Here is a 15,993-nt window from a genome sequence, read left to right as displayed (position 1 = left end):
GTACTAACGAGCGCACTATAACTATTACTAAATCGCCTACTCTTTTAAGGAATCTACCTCTTTACTAGCGTACCCTATAAGACCCTCCTCTTAGCGCCCCTCTTATTTCTATATACTATCGAGGCCTAAGGCCTAGGCAGTCGATAGAGGCAGCGCGCGCGCGTAGGCGAATAGTGTTAGTAATAATAATAGTAACGACGGCATTACGCTAGTGCTAAAGGGCGACACGGCCGGCGCGGCTATGTTAGTAATAGTATTACGGAGTATATTATTAGTCGAAGAAGGAAATCGAAAGCAAGGTAAAGTTAGCGCTAAGACGACTAGCGCCGCTATTATTAACATTACTTGCTATTATTACTACGCCTACGGACACAACCTTACCTACACTACGACCCTAAGGCACCTTTAATTAAAACTTTAATCAAAACTTTAAGCCGCCTAAAAGATTAAGTAGCTTAATAGACTAACTAACTAAGGGCAAAACTATAGAGCTAAGCTAGCTAAGGTCGATCTTGCGGACAATAGGTTACTCCTCGATCTATCTAACCCTTTAAGCGAGGCGAACCTCTACTACTGTACTTATAATAGCCTTTACCTATAGAAACTAGAAGAACTAAGTTTTTTAAAAAGATATAATTAGTTAACACTTAAAGGCTACCAAACCTAACTAATTAGGGCTAGTGAAACTACGATAGTAAACAATAGCCCTCGTAACAATAAGAACAACCCTCGGAACGGACAAACCCTCGGAAGCGGACATTGCTAGGTCTTTTAAGAGTAGACGTAAAGAACTCGGTACGACATTACTTAGAGCGGAGGCAGGGCTGCAATACCTCGTACGTCTACCTATTATAGTAGGGAAGACGCGCTCGTATTGTAATTAGTCGAAGGCCCTTAATTCTTATAGATATATATTACTTTATAGCTTATTATATATAGGGATAGCGTAGTTAGAGTTAGACATTGTGCTATATTAGAGGTAAGGTTTGATATAGTTATATAATCGGTAGTTGTGCGTTTAATTTAGCGCGGACTAAGCGGCTTATTAGACCTGCTAAGTTAGTAGCAATAGAGGTTAAGACTAGAATAAAGACCGGCTACGAGGGCGCGGCCTTTAGAAGGGAAGCGTGTATTAGGACTAAAGAGGTTATACGTAATTAGTATATAAACGGGCTCGAGTGAAGCTAGGGTCTCGATGCCTTAGGCAGGGCTTAGCGCTTAGTAATAGGCTAACTTGCCTGCCTTCCTCCCTCTCCTCCTAGCTCCTTATCGAATACTACCTATACCTACTACTACCCTATCTACCTACTAATATACCCTTCTTATAATACTCTCGCGTAATACGGAGCCCGCCTTTAGTACTATATACGGATACGATATTACCGTATACCTAGTAGAGAGCTCTACTACTAGGGACTCCTCTCGAGACAAGGTAGCACCTCCGTAGTAATACCCTACTAAGCAATAGAAGGACAAGGCGTAGCCGACTATGCTAGGTAAGGCAAAGTAGCGCGGATAGGGCGAGTAGAACGCCTCTAACGAGCAGAATAGCTTAGACGGAGACGATAACGATAATAACCTACCTAAGCCTCGTCGTAAGCGCCTTCCTTTAGTATCCCTAGATATCGGTAAGGAGGTATACGATACGGTTACGGCTTTAGGCGCGCGTTAGCGCGCGGTAAGCTACGCCTTTACGGCGGCCGTAGTAGCAATTATTAACGCTATACGTAAGGACGACTTAGCCGTAGACTGCCTTGTTTAGGTTAACGATACGGTACGCTAGACCTATACCGTCTTAAACCCGGTATAAGAACTTAGCTTTACGAGACGTACCTATAAGGAGGATACTACGCAATAGCGATACGAGAACTTCCTAGTAAAGTATACCGATTCTCTAATAGGCTCTAACCTACGTAGCGCGCTCGTAGCGATATTTTATCGTATATAGACTATAAATAAGGGCAATATAGAGGAAGGTACTTCCCTACCTTTCCTCGGATAGAACGCTACGCTATAGCTATTACGCGAGGCAACGCCCGACGTAGGACCTAGAGACGCTAGCCTATCTTACCGATAAGAGGACGACGAGATTCTAGAAGAGGCACCTATAGACGTCGACGCTTAGGAAGAGGCCCCTACGCGAGTTACAAATATCGAAGTCTCGATCCTGTTATTAGCTACAATAGCTACGCTAACGAGCGTATAAATCGCTATCCCGATAAGCGTATATACGCCGATAGATAAGAAGGTTCGTTAGGGCGCTACTAATATAGATAAAGACACTTACCTATAGCGTTCCGGAATGCAATACCCCGACGTCGAGCAATAGCTTAAGTCTAGCTACTAGGCGGATACTACGGTGCCGATCTATAATATACTAGGCTTCGTTACGATTAATTATATACCGCCTATAGGTACGCAACTCTTAGACCTTAAGCTTAGCAATATGTTCTAGATAATCGACGACGCTACGATCTCGTTAAAGGAGCTCGGTACCTAGTATACCTACTTAGTAGAGGCGTACGGCTTCCCGCGTACTAAACGCAAGCTAATCGGCCCTCTATACCTATACTATATAGCAAACACGGACGGTAGACACAAGATCGCTCTAATCTATAGCTAGTATATCCTTATAGGTAGCGCAGTTTTCCGGCGCAAGGCAGCGTACTAAGTCTAGGTTACCTCTATCGACAATGCCCTAGATTAGGCGATAATCTCTTAGGTTCTAATAGATATCCCTAGTAAGACGGAGCCGCCAATAGCCGTACGTAACTAGTAGAAGCGTTAGAAGAAATACCGCGAGGATCTAGTATACCCGCTCTACGGCAAGTAGCTAAAGGCTATCTTAGCCGGATAGCTAACCTTTAAGGACGACTAGGTTAAGTAGGCTATAGAAATTGACATCGTCGCGGTACCGGACTACGTCTTAGAGAATATAAAAGCAGCCCTTAACTATAAGGCAGACGCCGGTATTACAGATACGGCCCTAGACTACTTCCTTCGGATAGCGTATCTATAGTTGCAAATAGGCTATATACTACGAGAGGATCGAGACTAGATACTAAGAACGGCCTATAAGAAGGACGCGACGCTACGCCTAAACGATATCCTATATAACTACGATAAGGAGGACGACGACCCTATCTCCCTCTATCGAGGACTAGGACTAAAAGGTATCGCCGGACGCTACGGAGCGCTTATACCCTAATAGTAAGCCGATCCGTACCTGTATATTCTAGACGAGCTCGCTATAGTAGTAAAAGCTATAACCTACGTTAGTACTATAGCAATAGACGAGCCTAGCTAGCCTCTATAGAAGACTCGCGCTATACTAGCGTAGGCACTAGCACCGCAGCTACCGACGCTAGGCCTATCTAGACGCAAGTCTAAGTACGCGGCAGCACCTAAGGATAAGCTCGCCCTACCTATAAAGCTACCTACCCTATAGGTACTACTAACAACTAAGACAAAGGCGCCTATACCCTAGCTGTCGCCGCTAAAGATCCCTATATAGCTAATAGGCACGTACTAAGCTAAGGCTAGCCTAGCTAAGACCGCGGGTACGTATACGTCTAAGCGTAAGGCGGCCGACGGCGACTCGTCTACAAAGAAAAAGATACGTAAGTTACAGAGCTTTACGGAGGGCAAGGCTACTAAGGCTAAGGCTACTAGCTCTAAGACGGAACTAGAATTAGTTAACTCCGATAAGTGAGACTAAGCGACGCCCTAAGCTAGTATACGCCGATATAATACGAAACTAAAGAAAGGAGGTAGAGATACCCTAATATATATAAAAAGGCATAAGCTATACGAGATATATTAGGCGAGGAAAACGGAATTCTAGGAGGAGTACGGGCACGGCTATCTTAGTACGCTAGCTTTCGTTCTATCGGACGGGGGTACTGTTATAGCAGGCACGGAACGCCGGGCCTATATATGCTTCCGTAGGACCGTAGATACTCTTACTAATACTATACTATTACCTAACTACTAATCGTCCCTCGTATAACACTTTCCCTTATAATAGTAAGAGAGAAGCGCGCCGCGCGCTAAATAGAAGATAGAACTAAAAACCGCGAGTTTGTTTTACCTAAGCGTCTAACTAAAAAGCGCAAGACTAAAGAGGAGTACTCTACGGAGAAGAATTCTATATAAGACTACGAGAGAAAGGACAAGATAGATAAGGATAAAAGAGCTAAGGATAAGAGAAGAAAGGCGCGGAATAAGGCATTCTATCGATAGCTAGCGCCTATAGAAAAAAGTAAAGATTAGAATAAGAAGATAACCTAAGAGAAGGCTAAGAGGAGGAAAGAATTGCGGCTAGTTTTCGAGCGTGAAGTTCTAGTAGCGTAAGTTGATCTGGCTAGCGGCCGTAGCTAGTAGCTATAGCCGGTAGCCGTAGCCGGCAGCTATAGCCGGTATATTTTTCTTTAATACGTTAACTAATAGTATTTAGACCTATAGCCGCTACCTCTATCGATACGACCGATAGTAACGGAGATGTTTAGATAGCCGAGAACAATAATACTAGAGTTTAGGATGCCGCGATAGGGCTTAGTGCTACGAATAAAGGAACTGAAAAAAGCGAGGAGATACTATACGTCGATCTAGTAAGAGGTATAGTCTTAGGGCCTAACGCTATAGACGATAAGCGCTAGGAGTAGATCGAGTATAGTTAAAGAGACGAGATACTAGTAAAGGGCTAGGGTATAGGTCCTGTCAATCTAGAAAATTATAGTTAAAGCTGCTACGAAAAGCTAGTAAGGATTAGAATCGAGACTAGTCGTCTTTATATCCTCGATATAGAGTAGAAGTTTCTTTATTAGTATTAGAGCGAAGCCTTTGCGTCTATAAAGGCAAAGTAGCTTGCGATTAATATAATCGGGGCTAGGTATCTAGGGACGGTAGAAGTACTACTATAGGAGGAAGGGGTATAGGTAATTATTCTATACTCGGCATATATAGCCGGCGTTCGTAGCCGGTAGATACTAACAGTTAAATAGAAAGCGTTTCTCGAAGGCAGAGTGCTACTACTATATAAAATCTTTACTAAGGCAGAGAGGGCTTATATCCGGAATCTAAGCTACTAGTAGGATAGGTTAGCGTTAGAATTCTCTAAATCTCTATATAAGCCTCCGAAGGATTACCTATTTCAGCGATACGGCTTTATCTCGACTGCTCCGTAGGTACCCGAAGAAGCTCGAGCGCTCTTTAAGGTCTTTACTAAGAAGCGGAAGGAGTTCGAGGATTAGGATTAGTTAATAGAGCTATTAGTTAGTCTTAGGTTTCGTAGTTAGACTCGGCCTAAGCATTTACTTATCGAGTATCTTATACCGAAAGAGGATAGATTAAGACTAAAAACGAGCTTAGATTCGTTAGGTATAGTAGCTCGGTTCCGTTAGTAGGAGAGAGCCGCCGTATAGAAGGCGAAATTTAGGTAGTTAGGATAGCTAGGAAAGAAATTCTAGTAGTTAGGCTAGCTAGGGTAGCTAGGAAAAAAAATCTAGTAGTTAGGTAGCTAGGAAACAAAAAAAAAGGTAGCTAGCTATTTACTACCTAGCTATTCCTAACGATACGATACTATAAAAGAAAGGGTGTTTCCCTATAGCTACTAGTATACATCTATTACTCCTAAGTCCTTACCTTACCGTACGAAACCTTAAAATATACCGACCGATATTGTATATATACTAGGAGCTATACTAGGAAGGGTAATAACGAGACGATAGTCGAAATAGTCTAGTATACGAGCGAGATTGCGACAACGTCGAAAGGAGGTCGTATACTTACCTTCGAGCCTATCGAGTCCTAGACGACGATTAGGGCTAGATTTATCCTCTCCGAATCCTAGTAGTAGGAATTTATTATAGGGTACTACTACCTAGTCCTTACCTTTACGGAGTCTAAGTAGAAGGTTGTTCGGAGATATAAGAACATCGAGTATTAACCCGGAAATCTTCGAAAAGGCTAGCTAGGCGTATCTTTAGAAACCCGAGTATATAGAGTAGTTTAATTAATAGGTCTATAAGATATAGTTCCCTTTATACTTACGTTTAAAGGAGTATAAACTCCGGAAGTACTCGATGCGATAGGGGAGTAAGGAGCGAGCGGATATATTCTAGAAGTTCTTTATAGAGGGGGCATTATACCGTTATACGACTTCTCGACTTAAAGGTTAACTAGTAATTGTCTACAACTTCTACGGTTTAATCTTAAAATACCCGAAACTAGGGGATAGGAACTTATCGCCTACGAACTATCTCTATTCTAAACGGTATCGGGAATCTTAAGGAGAGAGGAGAGTTAATATAGATACAGCGTTCTAGAAAGAGGTACGTCTTCTAAAATGCCGGCTATAGCTGCCGGCTACAGATTCCGGCTATAGATTCCGGCTACTTAAATCAACCGTAGAGGTCTAGCTAATTATTATAGGCTACGCTTAAGGAAGCTCTAGGATTAAAGGCTACCGATTTCTCCCCCGAAGACTTTAAGCAACTAGCAAACGAAATACTAGCTATAAATAGTCTTCCGGAAGACTTCTACGAAAGGGAGTCTATATAGAAGATATACCTATATCTTATAAACTACCCTCCCCTATTTCTCGGCGCGATAACCTAGCGTATTATATTCGAAAAGAATAAAGAGGCTACGTTAGACGATATTCGGGAGATCCTCCGTAATACTCGCCGAGTAGCTATTACTATCGATAGCTAGTTAAGCCGGACTATAAGAGCCTCCTTCCTCTCGATTATACTATACTTTATTAATTCGGATTAGAAACTCTAGGAACTTATAATCGGATTCCCTAAAATTCTAGGTTCCTATACTAGTAAGGATATAGCGAAGCTTGTCTATACGGCAATAGATAGGGTTAGCGTAATAACGAAACTAATCTCGATTACTACGGACAACGCTAGTAATAATCGAATATTATATAAGGCGTTATATATACAATTTACTCGTATATATCTTTGAAATTACTAATTATATCGATAGGGTCGAGTACGTAGAGGAGATTATAAGGTCTATAATCTAGCTTAATCTTCCGAATGTTAAGCTCGCTACGATTCTAGATACGCACGATAATACGTACGATAATAACGATAAAGAGGAGCCTATTAATAGCCCTAGCCCTATTAAATCGGAGCCGACGTCGTTACTAGTTACATCCCTATAGAAGTTTCCCTACCTCGCTTATATAGTTTAAATCGCGATCCGAGCCCTCTTTAAGACGCTTAAAATTGTACTATTAAACGACGACTAATAGAAGATCCTAGATAAGGATAAAGCAAAGTCGAAAGTCGAGAAACTTATTATAGCAATAAGACGGGATAAGGTAGAGAGCCTCGCTCTCGTTTTGTATAAGGTATAACTTTTGTCCGTAGCCGGCACCTATAGCCGGCAACCTAGTATAGTTCTAACTCTTTTTCTCTAGCTTCGTCGTCTAGTAATATATACGAACTCGAGCTTATAAAGATATAACCGATTCGAGGCTATTTAAAAGAACCTAATCGAGCGCCCTAAAACCGATGCCTAGAATATCGTATAGAATAAGCGATAGTAAAAGCGGCCTCCTTAGCGCCTACTCCGTTTTACCTAAGACGTTAAGACCCGGTTCGATTCGACTTTCTATATAGTTATAAGGAGATATACTTTACGTACCGCTCTCGAGATCTATTAGAGTTCCGAGGGTATTAAGTAGCTCGGCCTTACCGCCGCCGAATAGCGCTAAGTAGAGTATCTCGTCGATATTAGTAAGTATTACGCGAAGGTTACTACTACGATTAGAAGAACCCGAAGACCGACGATCTACCTTATCTTTACGTACTATAACTAGCTCTTTAACGAGCTCGAGGAAACCGTAGCTAAGCTAGCTAAGAAGAGCGTTCCTTAGAAAGTAGCTATAACGAAAGCTATAGACCTCTCCTATACTAAGTTACATAAATATTATAGTACTACCTTTAAGTCGTTCGGGGATATCTATAGCGTTACGTACTTGCTTAACCCGGTAGAAAAGGATATATACTAGTAGAGGCCGGAATAGAAGGCGGACGAGGTATAGCCGAAGCATTACTAGACTATTCTAGAAAAGATATTCTACGAGCGTCGGAAAGAAACTAGTCTAAATATAGCTCCTATAAAGAAAAAGAAGGTTTAGAAGGCTCCGATATTATACCTATTTCGTAGGTAGGAAGTAGAGGTAGAAGAGGAAGCAACTACTAAAGTAAATAAAGAAGAGTTCGATCTCTATCGGCGCGCGAGTAAGTATAAACCCGTAGGCTCGGAAAGAGGGCTAATAATCTTTAGATCTTACCGGTCTTCTAGACGAATTCGGAGACGATATTCTCGCTATATAGCAGCGGTTAGAGCCTAAGTTTCTAATAATAGCGTCGGTCGCTCGGGACGTCTTCGCTATCCCGAGCGTAGGTATAGGCTATAAGAAGTCTTTTAGTATCGCTCGTTACTAGGGCCGCTTTAATCGAATATACTCGCCTACTACCTTCGAATCTATTATAGTATTCCGATACTATCTCCTCTACTAGAATCGCTAAGGTAGGTTACTAAAGATTATACTAAAGGAGTTAATCGAGGAATTAGAAAACCTTAAGATCGAAGAAACCTAGGAGCGCGAAGAGAATACGAAATTTAGTCTAAGCGAAACCCTAATTAGCGATAACGAAGAGGAGGAGGGCGGAGGTAGAAGGCGATACCGGGTCGAGAAGCGGAAACGTATATAGGCTTAGAGTAGCTTTAAGGAGACGAAGCGTTTACGTATAAGGTAATATAGCCGGCGTATATAGCCGGCATATATCCGAAATATATTTCGAATTCCTAGGACCTAAACAGACTAGTTGCTATAGCAACCGACCCTACTTACTTACGGACTATTTCTAATTCTCTATTCGCTCTTCCTCTCCTTCTTCCCTTTCCCTATATTCTTAAAGATAAATATACCTTAAGGATTCGGCTCTTCGGGCCTTCCTAAGCCGGCTACCTCCCCTTCCTTAAGCTACTATCCTTTATTCGAATCTAACGATAACCTACTAAGGCGGTTTAATAGAAGACTATTTGTTCTAGAAGGTAAGAAGTATTAATGTCTCCTTACGATTATATACTTATTAATTTTCTAGGTCCTACCGATATACCCTCGTCGCCTAAACGCGTAGATAAATATCTTTAGAGGCTAAAGGGCAAGGGTAAAGTAAGCTAAGTATAGGGAGACCGTAGCGAGAACGAGATATCGGAAGAGTAAGGCTCTCTATAGTATATACGAAGGAAGGGGGTTCCTCGGAAAACAGTACCGAAAAATAAGAAGGCTATAGGTAGATAGGAGAAGGCTAAAAAGAGTAGGCGGACGAAGACTATTGCGAAGAAAAGTTATCTTTCTATTAAAAGAAAGGGAATAAGGTAGGACTCGACGATAAAGAAGCAGCGCTTTAAACTAGGTACTATTACCCTTCGCTAGATCCGGCTTTTCTAAAACAAAAGAGGGACCGAGCTTTTAATCCCTAAGACTCCCTTCTAGCGACTCGTCCGAGAAATTATATTAGATTTTCAGTCTAGTATACGATTTACGGCTAAGGCGATTAGTGCTCTTTAGGAAGCTACGGAGGTATTTCTCGTAACCGAGCTTAAGCTTTTAAACCTCCTTACTATCTATACGAAGCGGGTTACTCTTTAAAATAAAGATATATAGCTTCTAGCTAAAATTCGGCGTCGGTTTATAGCGGATTAGTTGGAAATTGTATTTAGTCGTTAGATTAACCTAGAAGGAGGCCTATTTTCGTATCCTTTTACCGGCTATAGGTGCCGGCTACATTTCTGATTTTATCTCCGCGCCGTCCCTAAATCTAAGGTACGAAGTAGAAACCTAGCGCTCTATATTTACCCGGCTATTATAGAGACGAGCTATATTTAGATTAGTTTCTTCGTATATCGCGACCTAGCGGGTAGTAAGCGAAAGGGCGATAGAACGTTTATAATACGTCTCTATTTAGACCTAAAATATAAAGGTCCTAAGGAGCCCTAGTATCCTAACTATAAGGAGATTCTTTAGTATTAGTACTTTAATCCTCTATACTACGAGGTAGATAGCAAGCCTACGAGAGAGAAACTTTAACGAGAAATTCTCTATAATACGTAGCGTTATTGTATAGCTATAGATACGCACTAAGTCCGGCAACTCGAAGAAGAATTAAGATAGCGTATTAGCGACCGAGGAAGAGATCGATAGTATACTAGTAGAGTCGAGGTCTTATAAGCGAAGTATAAGATAATATAGGCTCTTAGTCGTATAGAGTAACGTACTATATAAATAACTAGGCGTACTACTCTTATTTACTTACGACCTATATCCTAGGATGCTCTTCTCGTACTTTTTATACTCTTTTCTAATACCTTACCTATAATCGCTCCGCGATAACCGAGTAAATATAAGCTATAGGGTTTCCGCTCGGTACCTTAGCCTTCGAGATACGGCGGAGTTGATTCTCTATAATACGTAGCGCTATTATATAGCTATAGATACGCACTAAGTCCGGCAACTCGAAGAAGAATTAAGACAGCGTATTAACGACCGAGGAGGAGATCGATAGTATACTAGTAGAGTCGAGGTCTTATAAGCGAAGCATAAGATAATATAGGCTCTTAGTCGTATAGAGTAACGTACTATATAAATAACTAGGCGTACTACTCTTATTCACTTACGACCTATATCCTAGGATACTCTTCTCGTACTTTTTATACTCTTTTCTAATACCTTACCTATAAGCGCTCCGCGACAACCGAGTAAATATAAGCTATAGGGTTTCCGCTCGGTACCTTAGCCTCCGAGATAGGGCGGAGTTGAATTTAGAGCGATAGCCGGTACTCGTAGCCGGTATATAGAGACGGTAGTAGGCCTTTTCCTACTAAATAACTAGCTTGTTTAGTATAGCCTACCTAATATTTCTTATATTTACTAGCAATAGGCCTAGGTTACTTATAAGATTACTATAGCTAGTAAAGGTATTACTAAAGAATATCTATACTATAGTAGGATACTATTATTACGCCGGCTATTTATTAAAAGGAGGCTTTCGCCTATTACTATACCGGCTATATATGCCGGCTATATTTCAAAGTCTGCCGTACCTGCCTTTTTTAGCCGTACCTGCCTTCTTTCCTTACTCTAACGTTACTATAATATAGGCTTGCGCGAAGCTTACTCTATTACCTAGCCCTACCGCGATACTACCGCTATATTCAACCTTCGTATCGATACCTATACCTCTACGCTCTATATCTACTACCTCCGCAATATCCTCGCTCCGCGCGCGTCTTCGTATATCTTCGTAACGCACTTTTTTCCTTAATTCGACGACTTTTATAATAGCGAGTCTACTTAACTAAGTTACGACGCCTTATAAGAAGGGACCTAGTGCTTCTACGGGTCGTAATAAGACCGGAAATAGTAGAACGAGTATAGTATATTAACGTAAGAGGGCTACTACTACTGCCGCTAGCTCCGGTACTAGAAAGGGCGTCGCGAGTAAGGCTCTACGTAAGACAACGGCGGGCAAGGCTCTACGTAAGACGACAACTAGCGCTTCTACTACTAGTAGCAATCGTACGAAGCGTCGATAGCGCCTAGGAAGTAAGTCCTATTTATAGCCGGCAGCGTAGCCGGCAGCGTAGCCGGTAGCGTAGCCGGCATTCTTACTGTCTTTTTACTAATCCTTCTTTAGCCGTAGCCCTCCGTAAGATTCGGTAGTATTAGAAGAGTTCTAAGCTCCTAATCCGTAAAGCTCCTTTCTAACGACTTATTCGCGAAATTGCCTAGGATTATAGAACGGACCTTCGCTTCTAAGCCTCCGCGATAGGCGCCCTTTAAGAGGCTATAGAAGCCTACCTAGTTCGTATCTTTAAATATATATTTCTCTTCTACCTCTTTTCGGACTATACTAATACTATTTTAGCGGTTAACCTTATAGCTATCTACGCGAAGCGTATAACGATTATAGACAAGGGTTTTAAAGCACTCGATTAGATTCTAAAAGGCTAGAATGTCTATATTCGGGACGGTGCTAGGTAGGATAGATATTCTAGTAGGAAGGATGTTCGTAGTATTATCTGCAAGCTTTTCTATATACGAAATAAGCCGCTGTTATACGGCGCTATATACCGCGCTCTAAATACTCTCTAAGTATATATATATAGTATAGTATACTTTATTAGCCGTACGGAATAGAAGTCTCCCAAAATCCCGTTAGTACTAAGGAGTAAAAAGGCCGGCTACGCTACCGGCTACGCTACTAGCTACGCTGCTAGGTTTTTTAAAGAACTAAAAGAAGATAGACATTCCGGTTAATTTGTATTAGTTTGGATTTTTATAAAAAGAAAACAGGGAAAAATAAGGAAGGTTAAAGAGCCTAATAGTTATAGTTATAGGCACTATCCCTGTTTTCTAGAGTATATTATATACCTGCCTTCGCAACTCTACCTAATACTCCCTCTAAATATCCTTATACTCTACCTACTAGAAATTTAACTAGGTACCTAGACCTATAGCTGCCTCTATATCTTTTACTATCTTCTATAGGTTAAAGGCCTCTTCTATAGTAGCCTCTACCTCCTTATACAATACGAAGTTACTACCTGCCCTACCCTTTATATCTCCTAAATAACTAAGAGTTCTAAGGAACGAACTAGTATTCGGCCTTAGTATAGCGAGTAACTAGTAGAACGTTCTATAGAGCTGCCTTATAGCTCTTTTATATACTATACCGATACCGAGGGAGGAGCTATCCTAGTACTTAATATTGTCGAATAGTTCGGTAGGAAAGTATTAGAACTTCTTAAGGAGGAGGACTTCTAGGGAAATCGATAAGTTCTACCTAGATCTAGATAATAATATTCTGCCGAGCAGTTAGGGAATTAAACAGCTATTAGGACCAAAGAGGTTACACGTGATTAGTATATAACTAGGCTCGAGTAAAGCTAGGGTCTTAATGCCTTAGGCAGGGCTTAGCGCTTAGCGTTAGGCTAACTAGCCTGCCTTCCTCCCTCTCCTCTTAGATCTCTATCGAATACTACCTATACCTACTACTACCCTATCTACCTACTAACATACCCTTCTTATATAGTATTCGATCTACCCTTTAAGGGTAGCAGCTAGATAGTCCCTATTTCAAGCTTTTAGCGGTATAGCTACGAATAAGACTAATCTAACTATATTACGCCCGAAGAACGGGACCTACACGTACTATTCTATCGAAGCAACTGTACTAATTATTAAGCAAGGCCTTCTATACGGCCTATTACACTAAGTTAATCGTACTAGACTAATATCTACTAATTCCGCTATATCCGCATCTTAGGGGCTAATAATATATTATTAGTGCCGCCCCTTATAATAGCCGGTTTATTACGAAACAACAACCGTGCTACCGCTAGCAACGCTAGCAACGACAACGCTAGTAGTATAGTGCCTACTAAAGTGCCTACTAAAGCACCTGCTAAAGTGCTACCTACTAAAGAACCTGCTACTAGGCCTACCGAAGAACCTATAGTTCTAGGTAACGACCTAGAATTGCCTATTAACGATATACTTAACAACATTGTTAATCGACGATATAGCTAGCTAGCCTTTAGCCCTTAGCTAGTAGCGAGACTTTAAGAAGCTACCTAAAACAGGCTTACTGCCTTACGTTAAGAACAATAGCTAAAGGATAATCTTCTCGAGATTCGCCGCCTCTAGGAATCTCTAACAACTACTACTAAGCTAACAGTAGGACCTTCTTTACTACCTATCTAAAAGAAGGATGCTAAACTTAAGGACTGTACTATATTTAAAAGCTCTAGTCGGAAGCAGTACAACGACTACATTCGTAACTGTAAACTTAACTAGCGCAACGCACTAAGAGCGCTACTAGACGACTATTCCTTAGTCGTATACGCTATACAGTACATTAATAGCGACCTAAAGCGTATATAGGATAACTATTTCGACTCCCTCGACGACTAGACCGCTGTTTAGTAGCAGACCTATAAAACTATTATACTAGATACCCTTAGAAACCCTATACTAAGGCAATAATATACTTAGGACCTATATCTTCGAGCTAAATAGAAGACTAATCAATCGGCTCGCTTATTTGAGGCCTATTTAAAAACCCTTAAAGACGACCTTCCGCCTAAGACTAATTCTATATAGATCTCGGAAATACGCCCTAAGCTTAGGTAGGAGCTTATTCTCGAATTAGACCGCCGTCGCGTGTTCGAATAGGCTAATCTAACACGTACTTAATTCATAGTTAAAGTAGAAACAGCTAAACGAGCTTTTTAGCTTTAGCAACGACTAGAATTAAGGATCCGACTAGCTAGTACTAACCGTAGTAATCGTAGTAGCCGCGGAGGAAACTAAGGTTCCTACTAGTGCTAGGCACACGGTTATAGTACGAAGGCATCGTAATAGTTGTACGGTGCAAAAGTTAATGCATTCTCTAAGGTGCCGCGAGGCAAGCTATCTATATAATAGTCCTACTATTAGTAGCAATAGCGACCGCAGCGGTCGATAGTAACCGCTGCCTGCTATTGTATATGCAATAGTATTATATCGTAATAGCCTCCCCTCCTACAAAAAAGGTCGGCACTATCTATAGTGTCCTAAAACAAAGGTCCTTAGCAGGCCGTACCGTAGGAAGGTTTGAGGCAAAAGAGCGTAATAGCGTCGCATAAAGGCTAAGCCTAAACAGTATGCTAGAACGGTAATGCTAGGTATAGAATCGTATCTCTCTAGTAATAACTGCGTCGGTTTTATACCTGCTTGCTACGACGGTTACGAAGGGCGTCGCGTAAGCTAGTCGGTATAGTCTAAACCGCCTTTAGCTACGGCTAAGGCGCGACGGTCTTTATAGTCTTATTATCGGATAGCGAGGTATTAACTACGTCCGCTATAGTAGTAGCGCGGTCTAACTAATCGATAGGGATATTAGGGAAGTCGGCACCTAGCAATAGTAGCGTATCGGCGTCGCGTATAGCACCGTATAGCTTAAAGTAGTCGGCTATCTATGCGTTAAGCTTCGCGATCTTATCCTTAGTAGCATTGCCTTATACGCCGCCGAGCAGCTTAAAAGCGTCCTCGTAGATTAGGTATAGTATAGGGATTGCCTATTACGGCGCGACGCGTAAGAAATCGTAGTAAAGATAGGTTAGCGATAGCGTAAGCGACTCCTTTAAGACTATAGCGGAAAGACGACACTACTAGGCTATCTAGCGCTTAGTTGCTTCGCGGATCTATGCCTTAGCTAGTATCTGTTGTAGCTAGTGTACCTCGGTTGCTACTAACTCGGACTAGCGCATATAGTAGAGAGCTTGTAAGTTAAGTATACGTACACTAATTGCCGTCGTATTATATTAGTATTGTCCGTAGGCGCCTATAGTGTTTTCCTATAGGGCGGGCAAAGGTAGTAAGCGTATTAGAAGCGATAGGAGCTTATACTATAGCTACGCAACCGTATTATTAGGCGGTAGTAGCTAAGCCGCAACTAGAGCCTTCGTAGGCATAGAGAATAGGTTAGACAGTAGCGGCATCTTCGACGGTAGGCGAGGCGCTAAGAACGGGCTAGCGGTTAGCTTCTAGCGAGTGTTTAACTTAGTCGATAGTAACGCGCGCGAGGAATTTAGCTAGATCGCCTTAGTTAGCGGGGCAACCGGCTTAGCCCGAGTCGCGAGCTCTAGAGGGATGATTTTGCCGAAAAGGTACGCGTTAGTAAGGTCGGTCTCGTCTAGCGAGTAGTCGGGTAACAGTACTAGGAATGTACCTATAGGATCCTAAGTATAGTCGATATTGTACTACTAGTAATTCTTATTCGTTACTATCTTATCGTACTTGAAAATAGTATTGCCCTATATAATACGCTCCTAGACGCCTAAAGGATCGAAGACTAGATCGGTAGAGGCCGTCTTCGGCAAATTGTAGAACTATAGCGTTAGCGCGGGCTCTAATCTATT

This window comes from Pseudocercospora fijiensis (genome assembly GCF_000340215.1).
Source record: "Pseudocercospora fijiensis CIRAD86 unplaced genomic scaffold MYCFIscaffold_4, whole genome shotgun sequence".
Taxonomy (NCBI): Eukaryota; Fungi; Ascomycota; class Dothideomycetes; order Mycosphaerellales; family Mycosphaerellaceae; genus Pseudocercospora; species Pseudocercospora fijiensis.
Note: the sequence above shows the minus strand (reverse complement) of the source record.